The following is a 19,878-nucleotide window of genomic DNA, read 5'->3' as shown; positions in this document are numbered from 1 at the left end:
AACATGCGAATTATACAAATTGGCTATGACTAGGAAATGCAATACATAAATGTAGCTTACCTTTCTGACAATTTTCCATTCGGTCCTTCGGGTGTGGGGCGCTTCTTCCAGTTTATTTTTGGTACCCAGAAGAAAGTTTCCAGCACGGGTTTATACAATAGCTGGCGCACTTCGTTGTCTGTGATGCAGACCGACGACACATCATTCTTGTCGAGAAGGTCCCACTCCATGCAGCACCGACTTTCTACCTCCGTCGGCATCTGCCTGCATTTGTCACAGGCACACCACCATGTTCCCGTGATCCTCGGGACCCGAGCGAAAAGACCATAGAAGACTACAACCACATGTAAACAGCCCCCTTTCTGTTTCCGGTAGCGCAGTAATATAAACGAGCAATGAGTCCTCCAATGGAAATTAATGTGATTTTACAAAATGCCAAATAAAACACTACAGAAAATGTATTTCGCTACGCTACTTGTTTTTAATCATCAACGAACAACACTAACCACTCTGTGAGTTGCACAGTTTCGAAAACGAACGTTAAGGGTTGTTTTAAAGGCATGTTTGTGCATGGCCATTGACTCCCAATGCGGTCATGGGCAATTCTAAAATAGTCAAAAAGTCGCGACAGGAACCACTGTCAAAATTTCTTTGTCCACCACTCTTGTTCATCCAAAACAAACTACAAAATAGACTCAAGGGGCCCTATCTTGCACCCAGCGCAATTGACTTTGTACACTGACGCAAGTATCATTCCTATTTTGCACCGGCGCAAAGCGGACTTTTCCCTCCACAGACGCACGTTGTCAAACTACAGATTGAACTTGCGCTCCCTGGGCGGGTCGGCGCAAAAAAGAAGGCGTGATCCGGCGCAAATAGTCCCTGATGCTATCTTGCAGTTCAATAAAACGTTTGCGCAACTAACCAAAAAAAACCTGGTCTAAAGTCAATGGCGCAAACGCATGTTATCAGATGCTATTTTAAGCGCGCAATGGCCATAGTGTAGCGTGTGTGCGTCCATTCCTCTCCAGACTTCACAAGGCAATGTGATTAAGTTAGTAAAATAATTTAATTATCTTGGCATCATTATCGATGATAAATTATCTTTTGAGTCTCACATAACTCATTTAAAGAAAAAAAATGAAATAAAGCTTGAGTTTTATTTTAGAAACATGAAATGTACGAAAGAGAAGTTTCTACTATGTCTTGCCTTTACTTATATACAGTTATGTGGTGTATGAATTAGATTCCTATCTACTTCTTTCTTCTCTGGGATGCTTTAAGATTTAAATCCGATTGTAAGCCTTTAACTCTTAATTATAAATTGTATAATAATTTATCCTGGTCATTTTTGTATTTTAGAAGGAAAATTTATTTTTTATCGAAATATTTATAAAAACTATTCTGGGATTGTTGCCTTTTTATTTAGGTTGTCTTAAAAATGGTTTTGTGAATATTCCCTCTGGTCTGATAATTGTTTTACTCTCGTTTCACTTGCAAGAACCGAATTGGGAAAAATGGCATTTATGTAGGCTACGCAGTTCCATTTGAATGGAATAATATATTGGCATTTTAAATATATTATTCTGTCACGCGAAGAAGAATCATTGATTTGCTGTTGTTTCAATCTGTAAATGGGTCATTCTTCAATTGGGGTGGCAAATGAGAGGCAGAAATTTTAAAAATGCTTGTTTGTTTTCTTTTAATAAAATGTATTGCTATGCATTTAAAATTAGTTTAATATTATATATCCATTAAAATTGAAGCTTAATAAAATTTAGATTTTTAAATAATTTGAATCAAACACTGGTGAAACAACCACTTATGTCTATGGTGTTACCAATATTTGAAGTAAAATTTTGGTTTGTTCTAAAATGAGCAGGGATATGCAACTTTAGGTAATAATTAATAAATACATAAATTACTGTAAGGACTCGGTTGCATTGATCATTTAAATTTAATTTTTCAAAAGAAATGTTTAATTGTTCATCTTGGCCCCTATTTTTGCCAAAGAAGAATTGTTTAGTTTTTTTTAAATGTGTATATACATAAAAAAAGGCAGGAAAAATGGTCTGTGTTACTTTTATAGTCTTTATTCTAAAATATTAAAACCACTTTACAGTCTAAAAACATTAAATTATATGATCAAATGGCTCTGAAGGAAAGAAATTTCAGATACTTTTTGAAGTAACACCACAGACATAATATTGCATAAAAGGTTTAACAATTTAAAGTTTATTGAGCAAAATACTGAAATTCATCATGAGTAAGATTACAAGAACTATCTTCTCTGATAAAAGAACATTTAGAGAAAAACTGAATAAAAAAATTATTAAAACACTACATAAACACTGTTTCTCACAGTGAGTGTTTCTCACTCTATCAAAAAATTGTCTGCACAATGGGTTGTGCTGCAATCACAATGTGTGATATGTTTCAATAGAGAATACAAAAAAACTGTCCACAGACTTGACACAAAACATTCAAAAAAATAAATAAAATAATAAAAAAAATCTGAACATCTTCAGTGAATAAATCATGTATCCACAAACTCATTTAACACAAAACACAAAAAATGCAGAACATCTTCAGTGAATAAATCATGTATCCACATACCTGACAAGAGAGATACAATTATGTGATTATGGCTGTTCTATGTGTTTTATTAAAAATACAACATTGCTGGTTGTATATTGTCTGTGGAGTTACTACAGAGTTACTATAGAGTCTGTGGTGTCTGTGGTGTTACCAGGATAGGATAACACCACAGACAGAAACACCACAGACAAATTAGCCTAAATCCAGACTTTTCTAAAATGGAGGCTGCCATCATGATGATTGAAAGATCAGGGCATATTTTGGAGATATGAATAAACATGCAATTATCAAAATTTTGATTAAAATTTGTAAAATCTGCAAGTTATCAACATAACACCACAGACACTAATAAAGTGCGACACATGAAATTGTCAGGAATTTAGCTAACTTTAAGAAAATTAATAAGAAAGAATGTACTCACCATGCACCCCTCAGATCAACCAGCACCTGCAATGGCCTTTACACACAGGAAGTAGGCCAAATAGATTTCCCCCTTTTCTTAAAGGGACGACGTCCATTGATGTAACACCACAGACATGAATTTGGGGGACACTACTTTATTCTTAAATATTACAAAATACGTATTTTTAAAAACAATTTAATAGAATTGTACATGTTGAATTAAATCTATATTCACAATATAACCACTTTATTTGTGTTAAAAATTTTATATTGTTGCCATTACATTCTATGAAACCTCTCTGAGGTATGGCGGGAACATGCATATTTTGTTACAAAAGTAATCTTTCAAACTCAATAAAATATGTATTTTAATACAAAAATGTAATTATTAATAGTGAAAAAATTGTTTTTATCCTACAGAATACAAAAATGCAACAACAATTTTTTTTAATGGTATTTAAAGTTTATTTAAACTGTTTTAAAGTAGAGGGACACCACTTGCCACCACAAATGAAGAATGACCCCCATGCTGTCAATTCTCGGCCAGGACTCTTTGAAAAATAGGCATTCTAGTCTAGATTACACATTTACAAAATTATTATATGCCTGTTAAACCAAAGCTTATTAGGTTGTGTTTCTCCTATCCCCATACAATGTCACCTGTGTTTTATGGCCAGACGAGAACATCTGTCTCCTCAGCTCTGCACCGCACCTGGCGCGCGCCTTGGAAGATCCGCCGTTAAAATATCGATCCGCTATGAAATATGCGCGTCTCGTCTTAAAGGGAAGGATATATGAAGCTCTGATTGGTTTATTTCATGTTACTGCCCAAACACACCTCTGAATAATGAAGTTACTTCAGACATGCCTCTTTGAAACTTGCGTCGGGCGCAAGAGTCATTTATTCCGCCGGCATAATAGCAACAGCGCCAAAGACCCGCCCACAAAGTTACTTGCGCTTTGCGCTTGATACTTGCGTTTCAGATCGTTAAAATAGGGCCCAAGGTGTTAAATACCGGAGTTGTCCTTTAAGAGCTGCCTGTTGTGCTGTTGTGCCTGTTGTGCATGACTGCTGTAGCCTATTTCCATCTTAGGCATATTCTCCCTTTATTTTTATATACTGTATACTGTTTGAATGACAGCTATTTGCACAAAAATGTTGTATCCCTTCTAGCAATAACCGCAAATATAACACATAATTACTGTATTTGCATTACTGTAAGAGTAGGTTTAGGTTTGTGGTAGGTGTAGACGTTAATAAACCATAACTTTACAGGTAGCTTTTGTCTTTGTCGAATTGTACTACACACTGTTTTAATTGGAGGTAGCAACAATTGGAGGGTAGGACAAATCATCAGAACACCGGCTCTGGTTACAGCTGTGAAATTACAAACAAAAATATGCATTCTGAGACATGAACTGAAATTTATTGTGAATTTCATTAACATTAAATCCACCCATTTTCATCTCAACATTTTGGGGAAGCCATGCGTCCCCTGCCTCCCCCAATAAGCCACCACTGATTTGTGGAACCAAAGGTGGTTCTTCTATGATATCACTGTGGAGAACCTTTTAAGCACCTCTATTTTTGTATTGGAAGTACAAATACCTTTGTTAAAGGAATAGCTCACCCAAAATCATCATTTACTCACCCTCATGTCATTCCAAACCTGCATAAGTTTCCTTCTTGTGTTGAACACAAAATATATATTTTAAAGAATTCTGAAGAACCAAACAGATTTTGCATCCCATTGACTTCAATAGTAGGGAGAGAAATACTATGGAAGTCAATGGGGCAACCAGCATTCTTCAAAATATCTTCTTTTATGTTCAACATTAGAAAGAAACTTGTACAGGTTTGGAACAACATATGGGTGGGTAAATGATGACAAAATGTTCATTTAAACTATCCCTTTAAATGTTTTTTTAACTGAAGACAACAAAAAAACAACTAACTATAGGCATTCAAAAATATATTTTAATCATTTTGAACTTTTAACAAGCAAACTGAAAATTATTAGGCTACTGTTTTTTTTTTTTTTTTTTTTTTTTTAGCATTAATAATAATAATAATAACAGAACATAGTCGATCTTATAATAACTTTTGATTTAAATTAGGGGTGCTCCGATCACGATCGGCCGATCGTTATGCGCATCTCCTCAGTAAAGCCAGTTCTCTAATCAGCGGTTAATTCCATCAGGTGCTTGATTTCACATAGAGCAGCTGTTACTACACAGAGCCGTTGTTAACTGAGAAGATGCGCAAATCCACGTTCATTTTCAGCGTTTATTGGCGCATCTTCTCAGTTAACAATGGCTCTGTGTAGTAACAGCTGCTCTATATGAAATCACGCATCTGATGGAATTAACCACTGATTAGAGAACCGGCTTTACTGACGAGATGCGCATTAACGATCGGCCGATTGTGATCGGAGCACCCGTAATTTAAATAAATGTAATCATCCCATAAACTTTATAATAAATGTCTCATAGCTTTGCTTTTAATGATGATAATTAACTCCAGATGTTACTGTCAATTCTCTCTCTGCTCTGCTGATTGAATGAGAAATATTTATTTCACGTTTAAGTTTATTTAACAGAGCTAATGAAAAAAATTAACCCACAGCCAGGGTAAATATCACTTTAAAACATTATTTTAGTGTCATCATTTCCATTCAAGTTGTAATTTTGTCAAATTTTTCAAAAAGTGTGAAAATTAAATTTAATGGTGTAAGTGCAAGCTGTGAAATTAGACATAACAAAAAGTTGCTTATTGTATTTCATTGCATTTTTCAAAATGTAATTTACACCACTGTCACTAACATAACAGAATACAATGAAGCATACATGGAATGACACTGATTGGAATTTCACTATTTTTGGAAAATAAAAGACAATAAAATCCTCCTGATCTGTACACCGCATATTCACCGTTGAACTTTTTTAGTGGACAAATTCAATGAAATAATGAGAGTGTGAAAATTATTTTCTGCAAAAGTGTATTTTCTAAAAGTCCACAGAACCAAAAGTGTCCACAAAAACAACACTCATAAATAATAAAAAAAGGCTTTTTGCACATCTCTGGCCTGCAACACCACAACACAATGCGGAATGCTAACTTATTCTGGGCACAAAAGAAAGTACAAAGCATGTGCAATTTGATCAAGAGTGCATTTTAGAAATGTATATATATATATATATATATATGTGTGTATTTAGATATGTATATCTCTATAGCATATTTTTGTTGTATATTAAATATCATTAAAATAGTAAGGTAACTCCATAGTCTCTTGATATAGGAATTTCATTAAACCCTCATCAGTACTTCAACGACAAAATACACCAAACATTTGTTAAACTGACTAACAACTTAATAGGAAACAGACAAATTCTTCTCAAAATCACTTCCCAAAAAACAACAACAACAAAAAACAGCTTTTTTTTTTGCTTCATTATTTTGTCAGTGAATACTGGTGTCCTCAGCTGTGTTGCTCTAAGGAGTTGAACACTCATGATGGGTAATTAAACACTAACATGATTGATGATTTGTTATCCTTGTCAGGATACTCACAACTGTCTCTAAATACTTCTAACCTGAAGCACACCAAGCGGCCTGTATTCTCCAAAGTAGGACAGCAAAGGCTCGTCTTGGAATCCTCATAAAGCATGTAAAGAATAACCAACCTTATTGTCAGAGTATGGTATAAATGATTTATTTGATTTCCTTTTCTAGTGTATCACAAGCAAGTCTCTCTGAAATTTCAAAACATATGGAGCATCAACAAATTAGGATAGCTGTGTTTGCTGTCCAGGTGGTTTTGGGTAAGACCACCAGGTGTGACCTAGTTATCCCTATAGTTATTCTAGCAACTCCCAACATCCGGCCAAGTCTAAATGTTTCATTTCATGTTGACGCAACCTATAGGTCTAAGCTCTGAACATGCATTAAGTTTTGTATTTCTATAATTATTTGAGTTATGACAATAAATCTCAGCAAGTGTCTCCACAACAGCTGAGCAAGTTGTAAAAACTTCAGACATGTGATAAGCATTAAATACTATGAAACTGTAAAAAAATACAGCACCTCATTTATTCTTAGTACACAGTGTCTAACAGTTCTAGTCTAACAGTAAAACACTGTCATATTTGGAGAGAATTAAACAATACTTGCATATTGATAGTTCTCTATCTAGCAATCTATTATGTCCAGGTAAAAAAAATCATAACACAATTGTCCAACTCAAATGTTATATCTGTCATAAATGATTATGCCTTCAGATCTTTGCACAGTGGAGTGCACTGATGCACACACTCTGACATCAGTTTTTAGATATCAATTCATGTGTGTGTGTGTGTGTGTGTGTGTACATGGTTTTTCTATTCCGGTAGAGGCTTAAACCTGAATACACACTGACTCATGGGGACTTGTGTCACTGTAGGGACCTACATTGAGGTCCCCATGGGTAAACAAATCAAAAGGAAATTTAAAAATGCAGAAAGTTTTCTGTGAGGGTTAGGTTTAGGTGTAGGGTTGGTGTGTGCATCAGAAAACAATGTGTTACAGAGAGGCACACAAACATCTGAAAATCCAAACATACAATTCCAGACTGGCTGATGGTGTCTATACTTTCTTGCAAGCAATGTAACATTTAAAGAGACATAAAGCATTTACTCTGATCTTCTATAAAACTGGTTATATAGTTATTTATAATGTTATTTATTTGTTATGGTTTCTTGACTACCTAAAGCGATAGAAAAAAGCTAAACATTATTTTGCTAGGAGGAGATGATCAGCAGGGAGGTTTTTTCTTTTCTTTCCTTTTTTTCTTTTTCTTTTATTTATTTTATTTTTTGACTCTGACGTTATGCTAGCCTCAAGGATATCTAAAAAATAAATAGTCTAAAAGTATCCTTAGGGCAAATATCTCAGGTGTTTTATGAGAAAAGAAAAACTTGGATTTCATTATTTTCCTGTAGTGACAAGGAGCTTTTATTATAAGGAAAAGCAATTCTCTGCTGTTGATTAAATGATAAAAAATATGGGTGATCTGACCAAGACATGAAGTGACTTCATTTAAAAATGTAAGGTAGTGGTGTCCAGACTTTCTGGTGGAACACTTCTTTATAAAAGTTTTTTCAGTATAGTTGGGTCAGCTTGGGTTAATGGTCATTTGTGACTGCCTGTAGACATGATGATTCATTGTGTTTCCAAGTGGTGTGAATGTTTGTCTGTTTACAAGATCTTGTATCTCTCATGGTAAACTGATCCCTCCCCGAGCTTTCGAAATCTCTCTCCCAAAGATATTCATTTTAATCAGCCTTGAGCAAATGGGTCACAGAGTTTCTGAAGATTTGGATGTAAACCACAGGAACTGTTGTATTTCTCTGCTGGTTTAAGCTGGTTGGTCATGAGCTGGTTTAAGCTGCTTAGTTGTTTAGGCCCAGCACATGACCAGCTTAAACCAGCTCATGACTAGAAAGGACCAACTAAGGGCCATCTTAAACCAGCTCAAACCATCTACCATGCATCAAAACATACATATGCACTTTTTTCAACAGGGATGGAATAACTGTACCTCGAATTAGATTTAAGAATAAGAAAGATAAATCACCTCTATAACAATGCTATTTTATGTCATCATGCATGTTTCTTGTTTCGAAAGGTCTAAACAAGGTCATGTTGTTTATTGTTTTGATATTGTTTACCCCATTGATTAGCTCATAATCTGATCTGTTTTTTTTATATTTTGTTTCAGCGAAGCTAGTGTATTTTGTGATAAGTCCGACAAGCTTTTTACCTTGTAACTTCATATTCCAAATGCAATATAATTTCTCTAAAATCTGCCCTTACATCTCCCCATTTTGACTGTTGCATATAACTTTATTTATTTGTTTGTTGTTTTGGAATTGTGGTTTTAAAATATATTGTTCGTTGTCTCTTATGACTGTGACCTTATTTCTCATAATTGTGACTATATTTCAAATATGTGTATGTGTCTGTCTAAATGTCACAACTGTGACTTTATATCTCACAATGTTACTTTATTTCTTAAGTAGGGAAATTATTTCCATTAGGGAAATAAGATATGTTGCACAGAAAGTACAGATTTATAGTTTGTTTCTAAAGTTTGTTTAGTTTGTTTATATGATGCAATTTAAAATTTTCCTTTCTCTTTGTAGTTTTACAAGCTCTTGGTGCATAAAGAAGATCTGTAAAGTTGCAAAGACTAGAGTCTCAAATCCAAAGAGATAATCTTACTAAAAGAGTCAACAACTCCTAAACGGCTCATTCTAACACACCCCCATATGTCAAGTGGGAAGATTTGCATAATGCCACCCAAACATTCACACAAAGAAAGATGGCCTAACTTTTATTCTCGCTGTTGTCATGCTGTGGAGACACTGTGCTTCATTGTGAAAAAGAAACTACTTTGTTTGACCTTTCAAAAGAGGACACAACTAGAAATCAGTGGTTAAGTTGTATTTAAAACTCTGTTCCAGAACAGTTCTTTGCAAGGAGAGCTTCTGACTCACAGTCTGTAAGTAAGTTTTGTATATGTAAATAATTTGCCACTGAAGATTCAAACGCGAATTTTGCAATGTAGAATAGGCTTGTTGTTTATTGTTTCTCCGATCACAAATGCAGACATGGTTTTATGTTTACGCAGCGCGGTACACAACTTGTAAAAAACAGACATAATCAGTAATTATGTCTCCCCTGGATTCAAAAAATGCCTAGTTTGTATTGGGTTTTACTGGTTTTGTCTCCTCAAGCTGGGAGATGGTGTTCTGTCAGAACAATGGCACCACAGAATGATGAGGGGCGTAACATTTCCATCACATGCTTGAGGCATTCGGCCAATCACAACACACTGGATAGCTAGCCAATCAGCATATACCTCACTTTTTTTTAGAACGATGAGCTTTTGAGCATTTCAGAAAGTTGGGGCATAGAAGAGCAACAGTTATGTTCATTATATGGAAAATAATGTGTTTTAAGATTCTTAAAACACTGTCACAACAATAAGCAATAAAATGTTATATTGTATTCACAGAAAAAAAAATGTGCTAAAATGAAAGTGAGTTCATTCAGTCATCACATAAATAACATAAGGCTGAACTTGAAACTGATGATGTGAGAAGAAACTACACTGTAAAAAATAATTCTGTGGCTTAGTAAATATTACAGAAATTTTTAACTTTATTAACCACTTCAGCTGTTATTTTGATTTTTTGAGAATTAGGCATATGCAATATTGGACCCACCGGTGGGTCCCCAGAGTTGATGTGGTTAACTTAATAAAATCTCTGAATATCGTGTACTTGATTGTTTGAGTTAAACATACCAAAATAATTTAGTAAAAATCCAACAGTTCATTTTATCTAAAATTTACAGATATATTTAAGTTGTTTTCAATAAAATTATTTAGTATTTGACTAACCAATTATTTCTTTATAATATACTTAATATATTTGTGAAATTTCTATCAAAATATTTGAGAATGTTGAATTAAACTGATCTGTTTCAAGAAACAAAAATATTACTTAATTCAAATCAATATTATTAATATATTTAACACACTCTTAAAATTTGAGTAAGTTTACTCAATTAAAACAATGCACCCCTCCCCCACCCTCTGACGTGACGACAACTCGACGGTTTGGTTGAGTCAGTGAGCGCGGGCAGTTTGAACTCTCCAGTCTCCAGACAACAGCTCTCTTCTCAGCGTCGCAGATTTGGTGCATTTCCTCTGTGAAATTCAGGTTTGTGTATGTTTTATTTTATCTATAAAATCTTTACTGTGCTTTAAATCATATTTAATGCAAAACAACATACAGAGGCGTAATTCGACACCTAAACGAGAGTCGCGTCTGTCTTTTTGCATGATTGAAACGCTTTGCATAAACACATGACTTCATTCCTAATGATAATAAATATAATTATTATCATTTGGATGATAACATGTCCTCAGAACTGTCACTGTTTGTTTATTGGCAGGTTATGTCAGTCACTCGCAGTATCTATCGGCTGTGAGTGAAACGCAGGACGGCGGTATGAAGTTCAAAGTTCACCCACAGAGGCGAGTCCGTCTCCGGCACGAGGACCAGCGCTGATCCGGTGGATATTGGGTTGATTTGATTACACTCTAATTAGGCTACCTGAATTTTTAAATATTTAATTTTTACTTATAAAATGTTTGTTAAATGAGTTTAAATGTAGGCAATATTGTATACAGTGTAAAATGTGCTGTATTGCTGTACTCATTGACAATAAAGGCCAATGTCATGTATACTGGTGGTTGTGTGGAGTACTATTTCCCTAAAACAGCGAGTGGCGCCGATACAGGATGGCTGCCTCCGTGACGTGCTCTGCAGTTGTTTTTGTGTTTTTGTTAGTTTGTCCTGTCTTTAGTTATATTCCTGCAATCAGTTTCACCAGGGACGAATTGCTGGATATTCGGCAACACACATCTCCCGATATTTCACCGGTTTTCGACTATTCTGATGTTTTGCTGGACATTCTTGTCGGCGGAGCGGCTGCGCTAATCACACGCTTCAAGAGGACGCGCAGACGGGGAAAAAGAGCTGGCGCGCTCGTGAGACTCAGAAAACGCAGTTTTCGAACGCCATTGCCTAGCATCCATCTGGCAAATCTCCGCTCTCTACCCAACAAAACGGACGAACTGCTTCTGCTCTCTCGGACAAATAAAGATTTCTCCCACTCTGCTGCTCTGTGTTTCACGGAAACTTGGCTGAATGACACCATACAGGACAGCGCGCTCCATCTGCCGGACTTTCAGCTGTTTAGAGCGGATCGCGACGCAGAATCAACGGGGAAATCGCGCGGCGGCGGGACATGCTTTTACATCAATGAACGGTGGTGTACAGATGTAACTGTGTTAAAGAAGACGTGCTGCTCAAATCTCGAAACGCTCTTCATTAACTGCAAGCCGTTCTATTCGCCGCGGGAGATTCATTCGTTCATTCTGGTTAGTGTTTACATCCCTCCTCAAGCGCACGTGAGCTCAGCTTTACAGAAACTCACTGAGCAGATCACAGAGACAGAACAACAACACCCAGACTCTTTTTTAATCATTCTTGGGGACTTTAATAAAGCCAATCTCTCCCGTGAACTGCCAAAATACAGACAGCATGTTACTTGTCCCACAAGAGACAGTAATATATTGGATCACTGTTACACAACAATAAAGGATGCATTTCACTCTGTTCCACGAGCAGCTTTGGGGCGTTCTGATCACCTTCTGGTTCATCTTATACCGACCTACAGGCAGAAACTAAAATCAGCTAAACCTGTATTAAGGACTGTAAAAAGATGGACTAATGAAGCAGAGCAGGATTTACAATCTTGTTTTGACCTCACTGATTGGAGTGTTTTTGAAGCTGCTGCCACCGATCTGGATGAACTCACAGAGACCGTAACATCATATATCAGTTTCTGTGAGGATATGTGTATTCCTACCAAGACTCAACTAAATTACAACAATGACAAACCGTGGTTCACTGCAAAACTCAGACAGCTCCGTCAGGCCAAAGAAGATGCTTACAGGAAGGGGGACAATGTCTTGTATAAACAGGCTAAATACACACTGGAAAAGGAGATCAAAGTGGCAAAGAGGAATTATTCTGAAAAAATAAGGACTCAGTTCACTTTGAACGACTCCGCATCAGTGTGGAAAAGCCTAAAGAAGATCACCAATTACAAGACACCACCCCCCAGCACTGTGGAAAATCAACGACTGGCAGACGATCTGAACGAGTTTTACTGCAGGTTTGAAAGAACACCCATCACCTGCCCTGAACACCTCCCCACACAACCATTCACACCATTCACAACTCCTGCAACCAACCCTGAATGCCTCTCCAAACAACCGTTCACACCATTCACAGCTCCTGCAACCCATCCTGATCACCTCTCCAATCAACCGCTCTCACCATTCACAACTCCTGCAACCAACCCTGAATGCCTCTCCAAACAACTGTTCACACCACTTACAACTCCTGCAACCCACCCTGAACACCTCTCCAATCAAGCGCTCTCACCATTCACACCTCCTGCATCCCCCCTCTCCCCCACACCTGCAATACAGATCAGCGAGGATGCGGTGCGCCAGGTCTTCCGGAAGCAGAAAAGGAAAAAAGCACCAGGCCCAGATTGTGTTACACCAGCCTGTCTGAAATCCTGTGCTGACCAGCTGGCCCCCATCTTCACACAGATCTTCAACAGATCGCTGGAACTGTGCGAAGTCCCTTCATGCTTCAAACGCTCCACCATCATCCCTATCCCAAAGAAATCCAAAATTACAGGACTAAATGACTACAGGCCTGTGGCTCTAACGTCTGTAGTCATGAAGTCATTTGAAAAACTGGTGCTGGCCCACCTGAAAGACATCACTGGACACTTGCTAGATCCTCTTCAGTTTGCCTACAGAGCAAACAGGTCTGTGGACGATGTAGTAAACATCGGACTGCATTATGTTCTGCAACACCTAGACAGACCGGGGACCTATGTGAGGATCCTGTTTGTGGACTTCAGCTCTGCCTTCAACACGATCATCCCAAACCTCCTCCTGCCCAAACTAACTCAGCTCTCCGTGCCCACCTCCGTCTGTCAGTGGATCAACAGCTTCCTGACAGACAGGCAGCAGCTAGTGAGACTAGGAAAATACACATCCAGCACCCGTACAATCAGCACCGGAGCTCCCCAGGGCTGTGTTCTCTCCCCACTGCTCTTCTCCCTGTACACTAATGATTGCACATCTAAGGACCCCTCTGTCAAGCTCCTGAAGTTTGCAGATGACACCACACTCATCGGCCTCATTCAGGACGGTGACGAGTCTGCTTACAGACAGGAGGTTAAAGAGCTGGCTGTCTGGTGCACTCTCAACAACCTGGAGCTTAACACGCTCAAAACAGTGGAGATGATCGTGGACTTCAGGAGAAACCCCCCTGCACTCCCCCCATTCACCATCATGAACAGCACTGTGACTGCAGTGGAGTCATTCAGGTTCCTGGGCACCACTATCTCTCAGGACCTGAAGTGGGACATTCACATTGACTCCATTGTGAAAAAGGCCCAGCAGAGGTTGTACTTCCTTCGCCAGCTGAGGAAGTTTATCCTGCCACAGGATCTGCTGAAACAGTTCTACTCCACCATCATCGAATCCATCCTCTGCACTTCAGTAACTGTCTGGTTCAGCTCAGCTTCTAAATCTGACCTCAGAAGACTACAGAGGGTAGTCCGGACTGCTGAGCGAATTATCGGTACAACCCTCCCATCTATTCAAGAACTGTACTTATCCAGAGTGAGCAAAAGGGCTGTTAAAATCACTCTGGACCCCTCACATCCAGCACACTCCCTCTTTGAACTGTTGCCATCTGGTCGACGCTACAGAGCAATGAGCACCAGAACGACCAGACACAGGAATAGTTTCTTCCCTCAGGCAATCCATCTTATGAACAGCTGATAATAACTGTGGGACACACTACACTATTTATATTTATATACACTACACTTTTTATCCAACACACATACTTAGCGTACACTTAAATCTTTTGCACATAATATACATGTACATACATGGAACACAATACACTACTTATATTTATATTTATATACACATACACTTATTTATCCAACACACATACTTAGCGTACAGTTAAAACTTTTCCACATAATATACATGTACATACATAAATGCTCATTTTAATATACCTGCCATACATTGTCAATTTGTATATTGTCAATCCTTACCCACCTATTTGTATTTTTTTGTATTTTTTATTCCTTATTGTGTTTTTTGTTATTGTGTTATTGTTATGTTGCACTGCGGAGCTCTGTCACGAAAACAAAATCCTCGTATGTGTGAACATACCTGGCAATAAAGCTCATTCTGATTCTGATTCTGATTCTGATTCTGAATTTACAAAGGTTTAGAGAAAATAAAAAGTTAATATTACTCATTAATAAAAACAGTTAATATTACTCATAAATATTGTTTGTAAATGTTTAAATGTTCAATTATTTCTACTCAATTTTATTTGTTAATGAACCAGATGCAGTTACTCAGATTTACTTAATTTTTTTACTTGCATTTACTCAATTCATACAGTATATTTCATTGATTTCACAGCTTTAAAATTTACTCAATTTTTTTGAGTGTAAAAATGTTTCACCAATAAAATTGAGTAAATAATATATAAACTTTTTACAGTGTACATGTTCATACTGTACATCAAGAAAATCCTCATTAATTTGTCAAATGACGGACCTGGAGCATATGTATAACAATTTGTTACCTTTTAAAACTATTTTCCCAATTAAATTCAGAGCCCTGTGTCTTACTGTCAGAAACCAATCAGCAGACTCTGCATCACGATCCACACAACGTTCAATCTCCCCAGAATTCTAATCACCCACACCTGTTCACAATCAGTAACCTCATCAACCAGCTCCATAAAACACTCACACTCACTGCAGTCTAGCGTCAAGCCTCCAACAGGAACTGACCGTATTTCCTCTGTCATCTGTCTATTAGAGAAAACCTGTTGAATACTCTGTTCACTGAAAATACTCACCTGTGTATCACTAACCTCTGACTCTGTCTGTAATCCTCAGAAGAGCTGCTGTTGATCACCGATGTCCTAGCTTCCAGCACTCATCCAAGGCTCATTGATACCTCGGTTTCTCCCGCTGAACCCTCACCTTATCCTGTAAGAAAGAAGGCCAGTGTTATCATTCTGGGATTGGATTCACGGAATACATGATTTCAAGAATGTGCATTACCCTGTTGTGGATCCCGCATCTTATGTTCACTTAAATCCTCTCGTCTGGAAAAGACAATTCACATTCACTGATCTGAAGAGGAATACTCACCCGTGGTGGATTCTGATACCCTTTGTTGAACTATTCTGAAAGATAATTTGAGTCCCTAACCCGTTGAGTGAAAAATTACCCGCTGTGGATCCCGAATGCCTATGTTTTGTTGCTCCGGGTTTTTTCCCCGAATCCCTCACACCTGCTATCCTAAAATTCAATAAAGTTGTGTTATTTAACATCACCTCGATCTCTGAGTCCATCGGATCCTGACAGAAGGCTTGACCTACTAAACTCCAAATCGATGGTATGGATATAACACAGCCAACACCCGCCGCTATTCCCATACAATCTGCAAGCAATGCTACCGCTTCAGCAACATCAGCTCCCGGTACTTCCGCAAACACTGCTCCCACGCTGGTGTGCTTGGCTAACTCCGCCTCCCGGCTAGCGCCATTCTCCGGCCGGGCGGAGGACTGCAATGGATTCCTGTTGCAGTGTTCACTTGCTCTTGAAATACAAGCTCAGACGTACTCCACTGATCGATCAAAGATCTCGTTCATAATTCAACATCTATCTGGATCAGCATTAAGATGGGCAGAGTCACTGTGGATGCAACAAACAGAAGTTACTACATCATTGCAGAGTTTTGTCAATCATTTCAAAGAGGTGTTTGGACAACCCATCAGTGATTCCTCCATTAGTGACAAATTGTTGCAGCTCCGCCAGGATAACAAATCTGTTTCAGAATATTCCATCGAATTCCGGACACTAGCCTCTGCAAGTGGTTGGAATGAAAAGGCCCTCATCTCTGTGTTTCGTCGAGGTTTAAATCCTGCTCTCCGCCTACAACTCGCCATTTATGATGATAATCTAGGGCTAGAAAAATTCATACAACAAACCCTGCGCATTCATCAAAGATCACAGAGTTGTTATCACGATTCCCGATTACCCAATACACATTTCAATCGACCTCCATCTGACTCCACTTCTGAGAGTTCACCCGAAAAGATGCAGGTCAATGCTCATAGAATCTCCCTGGCTGAACGTACCGGAAGAAGAGAACTGAAGTTATGTCTGTACTGCGGGACAGCAGGTCACTTTCTCAAAGCATGTCCTACTCGTCCGCCTCGACTGATGGTGAGTTCAGTGCAAACTTTAATTCCAGTTTCAACTCCTCCTCACTATTCCAGTAATTCTGAAATTCCACAATCTCCAAGTCTCCGCAGCTGCCATCATTGATTCCGGGTCAGCGGGGAACTTCGTATCAGGGAAGCTCTGTAAGAGACTCAAACGCCAGAGGATCAACATTCCAAAACCATACTCCATCCACGCTGTAACTGGCGAATTTATCAACCAGGGGTACGTTACCACTCAGACACCACCTATCACTTTGTACACTGATAACACTCACCAAGAAAGTTTCGAACCATTTATCCTGGAAAACAGTCAGATTGAGGTTATCTTAGGACGGCCATGGTTAATCCGTCATCAACCTGATATCAATTGGCAGACTGGCAAAATCAATAGATGGGGCTGTCAGTGTCTCCTTTCAGAAGAACCTCACTCCGTTCAGGCCAACTCCCAATCACCAAAAATCATTAGTTTGAGTTCCACTTCTATTGAAAGTCCCACAGAAAATGTATCTGTCACTTTTCCCCACTGTTACTCCTCGTTCTCCGACGTTTTCAATCCAGTTGCGGCCTCCAAGTTACCCCCACATCGACCCTGGGATTGCGCAATTAATCTGATTCCCGGAGAATCTGTCCCAAAGGGTCGCATCTATTCCCTGTCAATTCCTGAGCAAGAAGCCATGCGATCATACATTGAAGAAGCCTTACAACAAGGTTATATCCGTCCTTCCACTTCCCCCGCAGCGGCTAGCTTCTTCTTCGTATCCAAGAAGGATGGAGGTCTAAGACCCTGTATTGATTACAGAGCTTTAAATAAGATCACCACAAAGTTCAGTTATCCATTACCACTCATTCCCTCAGCCCTGGAGCAACTCAGAGAAGCCAAAATTTTCACCAAGCTGGATCTCCGAAGTGCCTATAATCAAGTTAGGATTCGAGAAGGGGATGAGTGGAAGACGGCATTCATCACTCCTGCAGGACACTATGAATACATCACCATGCCTTATGGCCTTGTAAACGCTCCTTCGGTCTTCCAGAGCTTCATGGACGAGGTATTCCGAGACTTCCTGGGGCACTTTATGTTGGTGTATATTGATGATATCTTAGTTTTCTCCAAAGATCCAGTAGAACATCAACATCATGTCTCCTCAATACTCCAAAGACTCCGTGAATTCAATCTGTTTTTAAAGGCTGAAAAGTGCACTTTCCATCAATCTCAGGTTGAATTCTTGGGCTACCAAATTAGTGAAAGAGGTGTGGAAATGGATAATAGGAAGACTGATGCCATCATGTCCTGGCCCACTCCAACTTCGATCAAAGAGCTCCAGAAATTTCTCGGCTTCGCTAATTTCTACCGAAGATTCATTCACGGTTACAGCATGTTAACAGCTCCTTTAACCTCTTTGCTTAAAGGTAAACCCAAGACCCTTCTATGGACCCCAGAGGCTGACCGTACCTTTCACTCACTCAAGACTGCATTCACCACTGCTCCCCTGCTTAAGCACCCAGACCCTGAAAAGGCGTTTATCGTTGAAGTCGATGCCTCTACCTCAGGTGTAGGAGCTGTCTTATCTCAAAACTCTGAGAGCTCCTCCAAGCCCTTACCTTGTGCCTTCTTTTCAAAGAAGTTGTCCACTGCTGAAAGCAACTACGACATAGGTAATCGCGAACTCTTGGCAGTGAAACTTGCCTTGGAAGAGTGGAGGCACTGGTTGGAAGGAGCTAAGCACCCGTTCATAGTCTTCACTGACCATAAGAACCTCCAGTACCTAAAAGAAGCAAAACGACTTAATCCACGGCAAGCCAGATGGGCATTATTCTTCACTCGTTTCCATTTTAGAATTTCTTATCGTCCGGGCTCCAAGAATATCAGAGCAGATGCTCTTTCTCGTATCCATGCCCCTGAAGATCCGATCGCAGAACCAGAGACCATTCTACCAGAACAGATATTCGTCAACCCCATCCAATGGGACATCAATGAACAGTTACTTGAGCTATCTCAACAGCATCCTGGACCTCCAGAATGCCCTCCTGGAAAGATTTATGTGCCTCAAGAATTCCGCAATTCCTTAATTTCTTCGGCCCATTCATCAGTTGGCACAGGGCATCCAGGGGTACACAAGACATGCTCCACGCTCCAACTCCGGTATTGGTGGCCAAACATGCAACAAGATATCACAACCTTTATCCAGGGATGTATTCCATGTGCCATGTCCAAGGTCCTAAGAAACCTTCCAGCCGGTAAACTGGCCCCACTCAAGAATCTTCCTACGGCCTTTGTCACGGCACAGTTATTAATGGAACACGTCTTCCGAAACTTTGGAATACCAGAAGACATTGTGTCCGATAGAGGTCCCCAATTTATCTCTCGGGTTTGGAGAGCATTCTTCAACCTAATGAATGTGACGGTAAGCCTCTCATCTGGTTATCATCCACAAACTAATGGACAAACTGAAAGGAAGATCCAGGATGTAAGCCGGTTTTTGCGTACATTCTGCCACTCCAATCAACACATCTGGAGTCACTACTTGATTTGGGCAGAGTACGCACAAAACTCTCTCAGACAGTCATCCACTCAACTCACACCTTTCCAATGTGTACTTGGCTATCAACCTCCTTTGTTCCCATGGTCTGGGGAACCATCTGAAGTACCTGCAGTCAATGAATGGTTTAGGGAGAGTGAAAATGTTTGGAATCAAGCCCATCAGCACCTACAACAAGCAGTTAATCGTCAACAACATTTTGCAGATGCTCATCGACGCCAAACTCCCGTTTACCAACCTGGACAATTGGTATGGCTTTCTACCAAAGATATGCGACTCCGACAACCCTGCCGTAAACTTAGCCCAAAATACATCGGACCGTTCCCCATTGTCAAGCAGATCAATCCGGTCACATATCAGCTTC

This window comes from Carassius carassius, chromosome 17 (genome assembly GCF_963082965.1).
Source record: "Carassius carassius chromosome 17, fCarCar2.1, whole genome shotgun sequence".
Taxonomy (NCBI): domain Eukaryota; kingdom Metazoa; phylum Chordata; class Actinopteri; order Cypriniformes; family Cyprinidae; genus Carassius; species Carassius carassius.
This window is presented reverse-complemented; position numbering follows the sequence as displayed.